Raw genomic sequence first — 10,337 nt, 5'->3', positions numbered from 1 at the left:
TCACCGACAAGAACAGTACAATCCCAGGAGACAGAGGAGAGAACAGAGAACAGAGAGAGGAAGAAACCATCTACTCTGATGTGTCACATAGACAGGATGTTGGCAGTCCTCCAATCAGTATCACAGGCGGTCAGTGGCACCTTAGTTAGGGGAGAACGGGCTCATAGCAATGGCTAGAACGGAATAAATTGAATGTTATTGAACACATCAAAAACATGGATACCATTCCATTCACTCCATTCCAGCCATTTTTATGAGCCACCCTCCCCTAAGCAGCCTCCTATGATCAGCATCATTCTAGGTTAAGCCCAACCTCCTCTGAACTCCACTTTAGAGCTTACTGTGTCCTTTTGACCTGGCTATTTTGTAACAATTCTCATTTACTGTAGGATGCCATTGCGGGGGCCTAGCTTTGCCTAATACTACCTGTCGAAAGTTTTAGAACACCTAATCATTCAAGGGTTTTTCTTTATTTTTAATATTTTCTACATTGTATAATAATAGTTAAGACATCAGTACTATGAAATAACACATATGGAATCATGTAGTAACCAAAAAAGTGTTAAAAAATCAAAATATGTTTTATAATTGAGATTATTCAAATAGCCACCCTTTGCTTTGATGACAGCTTTGCACACTCTTGCATTCTCTCAACCAGCTTCATGAGGTAGTCACCTGGAATGTGTTTCAATTAACAGGTGTGCCTTCTTAAAAGTTAATTTGTGGAATTTCTTTCCTTCTTAATGTGTTTGAGCCCATCAGTTTGTATTGTGACAAGGTGGGGGGGGACAGAAGATAGCCCTATTTGGTAAAAGATCATGTCCACATTATGCTCAAGAACAGCTCAAATAAGCAAAGCAGAAACGACAGTCCATAATTACTAAGTCATGAAGGTCAGTCAATACGGAACATTTCAAGAACTTTGAAAGTTTATTAAGTGCAGTCATAAACCATCAAGCGCTATGATGAAACTGGCTCTCACGAGGACCACCACAGAATGGAAGACCCAGAGTCACCTCTGCTACAGAGGATACGTTCATTAGAGTTACCAACCTCAGAAAATTGCAGCCCAAATAAATGCTTCACAGAGTTCAAGTAACAGACACATCTCAACATCAACTGTTCAGAATAAACTGTGAATCAGGCCTTCATGGTCGAATAGCTGCAACAAAACCACTACTAAAGGACACCAATAATAAGAAGAGACTTGCTTGGGCCAAGAAACATGAGCAATGGACATAAGACCAATGGAAATGTGTCCTTTGGTATGGAGTCCAAATTTGAGATTTTTTTTGGTTCCAACTCGCTGTGTCTTTGTGAGACGCCTTGGTGTGGGTGAACGGATGATCTCCTCAATGTGTATTTCCCACCGTAAAGCAAGGGAGGAGTTGGGAGGTGGGCGGTGTGGGGGTTTTGCTGGTGACACTGTCTGTGATTTATTTAGAATTTGGGGTGTGGAACTTAACCAGCATGGCTACCACAGCATTCTGCAGCAATACGCCATCCCATCTGTGTTTTGGGCTCAGTGGGACTATCATTTGTTTTTCAACAGGACAATGACCCAACACACCTCCAGGCTGTGTAAGGGCTATTTGACCAAGAAGTGATATTGATTAGTGCTGCATCAGATGACCTGGCCTCCACAATCCCCCCGACCTCTACCAAATTGAGATGGTTTGGGATGAGCTCGGACCGCAGAGTGAAGGAAAAAGCAGCCAACAGCTGCTCAGCATTTGTGGGAACTCCTTCAAGACTTTGAAAATCATTCCTGAGGAGAAGCTGGTTGGAGAGAATGCCAAGAGTGTGTGCAAAGCTGTCACCAAGGCAAAGGGTGGCTATTTGAAGAATCTCAAATATAAAATATATTTTGATTTGTTTAACACTTGTTTGGTTACTACATGATTCCATATGTGTAATTTCATGTTTTGATGTCTTCACTACTTACTCTACAATGTAGAAAATAGTAAAAATAAAGAAAAACCCTTGAATGAGTAGGTGTTCTAAAACTTTTCACCGTAGTCTACATGTACAATAACTCAGGTGCAGAGCATAATTTTCCCCAAAGTGTGAAAGCTGATACTAGGATGGTTTCAGAAGTCTCAAATCGTCACCAATAGTGGCTGAGTTCAATGACTGGATATATTTGTTTTTGTAGAAGTGTACAACAAAATGTATATTATGATTTTGCAAATGTCTGAACTCGTCCTATTGATGATAATATTTGTAACATGGAACTCTGTAACCTGCCCTTATGCTTGTGTTATATTTCAATAAACATGTTTTTAATTCCTACATATTAATGACTTGCCCAATTCTTACCACTTATTTGCACCAGTTATCAAATGATCACATCTTTATTTTGTCAAAAATGTGCGAACCTCACCAGAGGTTCACTTCCTCCTGAAAGCTTGAACTGCCCTCTACAGACATGAAGTGAGAAATACAATGTAAACCCCTGTGTATGTCAAAGAGGACATATGTACCACTAGTCTCAGCCACCGACCCAAATGATGAAAAAATACAAACCAGTAACTCTGACTTTACATCATTTGAAGGGGCTGCTCTAACTATGGTATGCCACAGGACACATGTTAGATTGTATAATAATAATAAGCCATTTAGCAGACGCTTTTATCCAAAGCGACATACAGTCATGCGTGCATACATTTTTGTGTATGGGTGGATGCGAGGATCGAACCCACTACCTGGCGTTAAAGCACCGTGCTCTACCATCTGAGCTACAGAGGTAGTTTTTATCAGTTGCTTCATGCCTGTTCAGACAGCCAATAAAATCACTTTGTTCAGAGTTTCCGCCTACTTCATAATGATTACCCGATGTCATCATATCAAAGGTGCCCCGATGTCAGACCCACACACTATACAGTGCAGAAAGAACATTAAAATGATGATGATATATTGGACAATCTTTTTGTTTTGCTCCAATTTGGGTAAGTAAGAAATATTCATGTGGATCTTTTACTTTTTATGTCATAGTCTTTTTTAATCCATTTTAATGACTATGTAGTCTGAATAATGATAATAATGTATCATTCTGTACTATACCTTTGTCTTTGATTTAGTTAGTTTGTTTGCTTCCCAGGATGTGCACTTAACAAGGATGTAATCCAACCAGACCCTGTGATGGTTACCACACCTTGGACAAAGTGTATCTCTCACTTGCTTTTGTCGATCTCAATTTATCGGTATCTCTTGGTTCAAGCAAACTGTTGGACAGAAGCCTCTTCTCATGGCATCATCATATTACCGCCCTCCAACGGCTTTTTATTACAACAATTTTACCAAGGACTTTAATGAGACTAAACATCTGAGTGTGAAGAGAGGAGTTGACAGCTGTAACCTGACCATCTCCAAGACAGAGTCAGGGGACTCAGCTACATACTACTGTGGTGTTATGTTAGCGAGTGATGTCACATTTGGAGAAGGAACTATTTTAATTGTCAAAGGTAACTTAAGTTACTTTTTAACATGTTGGTACTGAAGTGTGTTCATATAATGGTAAATTAATGAATTTGGAGGAAAATAGAATGTACACACCATGATCTTACTCACTCTCTTCAGATTCAGGGTCCAACAGCATGTCTGTTCTCCAGCAGTCTGTGTCTGAGTCAGTCCAGCCAGGAGACTCTGTGACTCTGAACTGTACAATACACACTGAGACCTGTGCAGGAGAACACAGTGTCTATTGGTTCAGACATGGCTCAGGAGAATCCCGTCCAGGAATCATTTACACCCATGGAAGACAGGAGTGATCAGTGTGAGAAGAGCCCTGAGGCTGGTCTCCTACACAGAGCTGTGTCTACAACCTCCCCAAGAGGAACCTCAGCCTCTCTGATGCTGGGACTTACTACTGTGCTGTGGCCTCTTGTGGGGAGATACTGTTTGGAAACGGGACCAAGCTGGACATTGAAAGTAAGTGATATTTCTGACATTTCTGAAAATGTCTAACATTCTTTCACATTGCTGAGAATAAATTGTATGCCTGGTTGAGCAAAATGTCCTGAATTTCCTCTATCACTGTCTGTATTTCTACAGATGGTTGTAAGGGGGAGGACCATGTTCTCTTGGTGTACTGTCTGGGTGTAAGCGTTGGCTCTTTGTGTCATCCTCATCATTGTCCTTGGTTGTGTTTTGTATAAGATGACCAAGAAAACCTCTCTGCTGTGTAGAGGTAAACGTTATCATTGTGCACAATATATGCTTAAACTGTTGGTGCAGTATACATTACGTGTTTTAGTCATGAAACTGGGTTAATTCAATGTATGATGATGATGATGACGTTGAAAATGATGATGATGATGATGATGATGTTGATGACGATGATGATTCCAGCATGTGTTTGTCTAAAGAAACGCGCCCTCAGTCAAGTGGACCGACAGTCGTCAGTTCTTATTACCAGGTATGTAGACCATAAAGTGATCATTTCTTTGTATGAGTTTGATGAACTGTAAACAGGTCCTTCTATCAGAATATCAGGGAATTTCCTGATGTCTTTGGAATTTATTTTGCTATTCCTTTTAGGATCAAGAAGATGATGACACACTCACGTCGGTCCATTACGCTGCTCTGAACGTCATCCACAAGAAGCCAAAGACCCAGAGACAGAGGAGCACCATGGAGAGAGACACTTTGTATTCTGAGTTGAGGTGCCAAAACATGGACTGAAACATCAACTTTTGATCTTTAATAACTTGCATTGATTTTGTGTTTTCTAGACTATATGTATAACTATGGCTTTTGCATTGTGTGTTACAATTACTTGTATTCTGTCAAGCTCCTTTTAACATTGATATTGTTGTGCATTTTAGATCCAATAAAACATTCAACTGCTTTCATTTAGAGGTATTGTTTGGTTTGCATTCATACTGTCAGTCCTCACCACACGCTCTCTACAGTCCTCAGTGCATGTAAACCATAAACAACCATGTCACGAAGAGCACAACTGTATTGAGAAAAAATGCCTTGAAGTAAAAATAAACATCCTAGCTGAATATTATTTGAACAGTATTTTGTTCAGAGACTGATTTCAAATGTGACAATGTACACATCGTGATTTAGCAGTTTTCAGAAACTATTGACTAAATGTGAAGGTATAGGTGCACCTTGCAGGACTGCAATTAATGTATCTTTCTAATAGTGAGCAGCAGTCTATATGGAAGTCTCTGTGACTGCTTCAACAGTAGAGTCGCAGCAACTTTTAGAAGTTGTAAAAAATGTACAAATTGATGAATCGTTGAAAACGTACTTTCCTAAGATAGTTTGTGTGTAGCCAAAATAGTTGTCAAACAAGTGCCCAACAAACACAATGTGTGGATGTTAAGAATCTATAACAAGGTAATATAGTAATTTGATGCTTATTACAAATATATAACATGTTACAAACCCATTTCAGCATCATAGAGACTCATGTATCAAACAGGCTAGGTAGTCATCATCACTGGATCATTACTTCTATCATCAAATAAGTTATTATAAAGTGTAGCTTAGTTACCAGGAGGATCCATACAATCACTCAAAATAAAACTGGTAATAGAGTGATCTGTATGACGAAGACAATGACATGTTTTTACGTGAAGTTTATTTTTGATAGGGAGTGGTTGAATAAGTATGGGAGACAACCTATTTATTCAAGTCATCTCTCCTCTGTAATGCGTTGTCCTCCTTTAGTTGTGTTGATAACATGCCACTCACACACACCCCCACATAGTGAACAACTTCACAGGTACTCTGCAGTCTTCTGTAAGCCCAAGATGAGGTCGTATCTATGCTTTGGTCAGGTAGCCTGCTAGCTTTGTGCACACAGGACCCTCCTACCTGCTCTCTGTGTCTCTGTGTCTCTATGTGGTTTTCAGAAGGATGTCTATGTGGTGTCACTGTTGTTCTCACTATCTTTACAAGTTGTTCTTGTTGCACCAGACAGATTACAGCCACAGCAAAACAGTTATTTATAAAACTGACTGTAATGTACTGTATATTTAGTTATCTGAAATCAGTTACAAACCACAAAACTGCTAATGAACCCTCTTTCCACCCTCTGAGTTAAGCATCTCATTTGTGATACAGCACCATCTATTCTAACTTGTGGTCCAGGGGGAGGGGCCATTTTTGTGATGATGTCATGGGAGAACTTTCAGTACATTCTCAAACAGACATGTCTTGTGAAACACAAAGACTACTGCAGCATGCTCTGTGAGAATGAGACCAATAGAGAAGGATCCTCCTTCTGTTAGATTGTTTCCTTTAAGAACCACACTAAAGGCGCTACAGCGGGTAGTGCGTACCGCCCAGTACATTACTGGGGCCAAGCTTCCTGCCATCCAGGACCTATATACTAGGCGGTGTCAGAGGAAGGCCCAAACAATTGTTAAAGACTCCAGTCCCCCAAGTCATAGACTGTTCTCTCTGCTACCGCACGGCAAGCGCTGCCGGAGGGCCAAGTCTAGATCCAAAAGGCTCCTTAACAGCTTCTACCCCCAAGCCGTAAGACTGCTGCAAAATTTATAAAATGGAGCACCCTGCAGAAAGACTACTGCAGGGTGCTCTGTGAGAAGGAGACCAATAGAGGAGGATCCTCCTTCTGCTAGATTGTTTCCTTTAAGAACCACACTAACCACAGAGTAAAACAGACTAGATAAAGTGTCACATTAGCTAGTGCTTTCAAGACAACTGGGAACTTTGAAAAAATCAAGGTCGAATCATGACGTCAGTGATATTCAGGTCGGAGCTCTAGAAAGAGGCCCGAGTTCCTAACTTGGAATTCTGAGTTGGATGGCTGTTCAAAAACATATTTTCCCAGTATGAGCTAATTATTTTCAGAGATCTCCCAGTTCCGAATTTCCAGTTGTTTTGAAAGCGACAGAAATCATGCTGGATTAACAGCATGGCCAATGTTGAATGTTTATCCTTTTAAGTTTGGAAAAGAGACCCTTAAACCCAGACTTGGACCACACATCTACTCCACTGAATAGCAGGCTAGTCATTGCTTTGCAATGCTTGCAGATAGCCACTGATTCCTTCCAAATCACTCACTGTTGAATTTGCGATTTCCAACTTGTTGTGTTATGTTTATGTCCAATGGCCGATGAGCACTGATATGTTTGATCTATGATTTCTCTTCAATTTCTCTTCATATGACAAGGATTGAAAAAGGATTTGCCAGTAGATTGTCGTCTTGATTCATGATGATGACTGCTAGCTTCCTGGCTAAGATTTTGAAAATACGATGTTGACATCCAATCAAAGCTACTGAAGATATAATGTGATTTGACGTCATTTTATCTGTGGCCAATGACCTTGAGCCTTCTTGGATGGGCACTTTAATGTAACTCTATGGCAGCACCCAAGAGGTTTGAATTTTCGTGCTCTCCCTGTAGTGTCCCCATGAGTCCCCATGAGTAACAGAACACTGAGCCAATCACGGCACAACTAGAGAACATTACCAACCATTGCGCTCCGTATTTTTCCACTGGCTGCCCCACCACCACAGAAAGCACTGAGCTAGGCTGAAACACTTGCATTTTGAAGCTGCCTTACTCAAGAAAGCAAAAAAGAGACCATCTTTGTATGTGGTGTTATTAACTCAATTATATATATATTTTTTTCATTGTTTGCAAACGGATATGTGACACGTATTAATGCCAAAATAACATGAAAAACAGGTTGGGCTCTGCAGGACAACAACCCTAAGCACACAGACAAGACACAGGAGTGACTGATGACGGCATATGTTTCCTTGCAGGTAACCATGGTTAACAGAGGAAGAACAATGATTTCAAGCACCGCCCCCAAAATGTCGATGTTTTGTTCCCCGAGCCACTTAGTTATCACTTTTGCGTTATGGCAAGGTACTCCATCATGCTGGAAAAGGCATTGGTCATCACCCAAACTGTTGTTGGATGGTTGGGAGAAGTTGCTCTCGTAGGATGTGTTGGTACCATTCTTTATTCATGGCTGTGTTCTTAGGCAAAATTGTGAGTGAGCCCACTCCCTTGGCTGAGAAGCAACCCCACACATGAATGGACTCAGGATGCTTTACTGTTGGCATGACACAGGACTGATGGTAGCGCTCACCTTGTCTTCTCCGGACAAGGTGTTTTCCGGATGCCCCAAACAATCGGAAAGGGGATTCATCAGATAAAATGACTTTACCCCAGTCCTCAGCAGTCCAATCCCTGTACCTTTTGCAGAATATCAGTCTGTCCCTGATGTTTTTCCTGGAGAGAAGTGGCTTCTTTGCTGCCCTTCTTGACACCAGGCCATCCTCCAAATGACTGCATGGCCTGTTCACCCATGACTGCATGGCCAGGCACGACTCCAACACCATCATTAATTTTGCCGACGACACAACAGTGGTAGGCCTGATCACCGACAACGATGAGACAGCCTATAGGGAGGAGGTCAGAGACCTGGCCGTGTGGTGCCAGGACAACAACCTCTCCCTCAACGTGACCAAGACAAAGGAGATGATTGTGGACTACAGGAAAAAAAAGAGGACTGAGCACGCCCCCATTCTCATCAATGGGGCTGTAGTGGAACAGGTTGAGAGCTTCAATTTCCTTGGTGTCCACATCACCAACGAACTATCATGGTCCAAACACACCAAGACAGTCGTGAAGAGGGCACAACAAAGCCTATTCCCCTCAGGAGACTGAAAAGATTTGGCATGGGTCCTCAGATCCTCAAAAAAACTCTACAGCTGCACCATCGAGAGCATCCTGACTGGTTGCATCACCGCCTGGTATGGCAACTGCTTGGCCTCCGACCGCAAGGCACTACAGAGGGTAGTACGTACGGCCCAGTACATCACTGGGTCCAAGCTTCCTGCCATCCAGGACCTCTATACCAGGCGGTGTCAGAGGAAGGCCCCTCAAATTGTCAAAGACTCCAGCCACCCTAATCATAGACTGTTCTCTCTGCTACCTCACGGCAAGCGGTACCGAGTGCCAAGTCTAGGTCCAGAAGACTTCTCAACAGCTTCACCCCCAAGCCATAAGACTCCTGAACAGCTAATCATGGCTACCCGGACTATTTGCACTGCCCCCCCCACCCCATCCTTTTTACGCTGCTGCTACTCTGTTAATTATTGATGCATAGTCACTTTAACTCTACCCACATGTACATATTACTTCAACTACCTCAACTAGCCGGTGCCCCCGCACATTGACTCTGCACCGGTACACCCCTGTATATATAGCCTCCCTACTGTTATTTTATTTTACTTCTGCTCTTTTTTTCTCAAAACTTTTTTTGTTGTTGTTTTATTTTTACTTTCTTTGTTAAAAATAAATGCACGGTTGGTTAAGGGCTGTAAGTAAGCATTTCACTGTAATGTCTGCACCTGTTGTATTCGGCGCATGTGACCAATACAATTTGATTTGATTTGATTTGATATTATTGGCTTTTAGAATCCATTTGAATTACTTTGTAACAAGTATTTGAGATGTTTTTCAATCTTTATCTTGATCTTTGATCCATATTGTTTGTTTGCATTGACAGTTTGTGCATTAACCAAGGACATTGATGGTTACTTAATATCACTTGCTTTTGGCCAAGTGACGTGATTAGCAATATCACTTGGTTCAATTAGATTATTGGACAGAAACCCCTTCTTATGGCATCGCCATTTTACAGTGGCCAAGATAGTTTTTACTTCAACAACTTTACCAAGGACTTCACTGAGACTAAACATCTGAGTGTGAAGAGAGGAGTTGACAGCTGTAACCTGACCATCTCCAAGACAGAGTCAGGGGACTCTGCTACTTACTACTGTGGTGCTATGGAAGTGGGCGAAGTCAAATTTGGGGAAGGAACTGTTTTGATTGTCAAAGGTAACTTAACTTCCTTCCGTAATATTGGATTTTCATTTTGCACCATCTAATAAAAAGTATACTTTACAATTTGGCGATAAATGAATATACCAGGTCAATACAATTTACACACAATTATCTTACTCCGTCTCTGCCTTCAGGTTCAGAGTCCAAAAGCATGTCTGTGCTACAGCTGCCTGTGTCTGAGTCAGTCCAGCCAGGAGACTCTGTTACTCTGAACTGTCTATTAGTTCAGACATGGCTCAGGTGTATCGCATCCAGGAAGCATTTACACACATGGGGACAGTGTCTGCAACCTCCCGAAGAGGAACCTCAGCCTCTCTGATGCTGGGACTTACTACTGTGCTGTGGCCTCATGTGGGGAGATACTGTTTTGGGAACGGGACCAATCTGGACATTGACCGTAAGTAAGTAATATATCTGACATTTCTGATATTGTCTGACAGTGCTGTGAATTGGTTGAGCAAACTGCTGTCTGTATTTCCACAGAAG

General features: G+C 41.7%; 1 pseudogene; it reads left to right on the top strand.

Annotated features, from left to right (window-relative positions):
* The first annotated feature begins 2,905 nt into the window (after positions 1-2,905).
* Positions 2,906-4,683, top strand: LOC123485223 (annotated as a pseudogene).
* The last annotated feature ends 5,654 nt before the right edge of the window (positions 4,684-10,337 follow it).

This window comes from Coregonus clupeaformis, unplaced genomic scaffold, assembly GCF_020615455.1.
Source record: "Coregonus clupeaformis isolate EN_2021a unplaced genomic scaffold, ASM2061545v1 scaf0617, whole genome shotgun sequence".
NCBI lineage: Eukaryota > Metazoa > Chordata > Actinopteri > Salmoniformes > Salmonidae > Coregonus > Coregonus clupeaformis.
The sequence above is the reverse complement of the archived record's forward strand: the minus strand, read 5'-3'. Positions and strand labels throughout refer to the sequence as shown.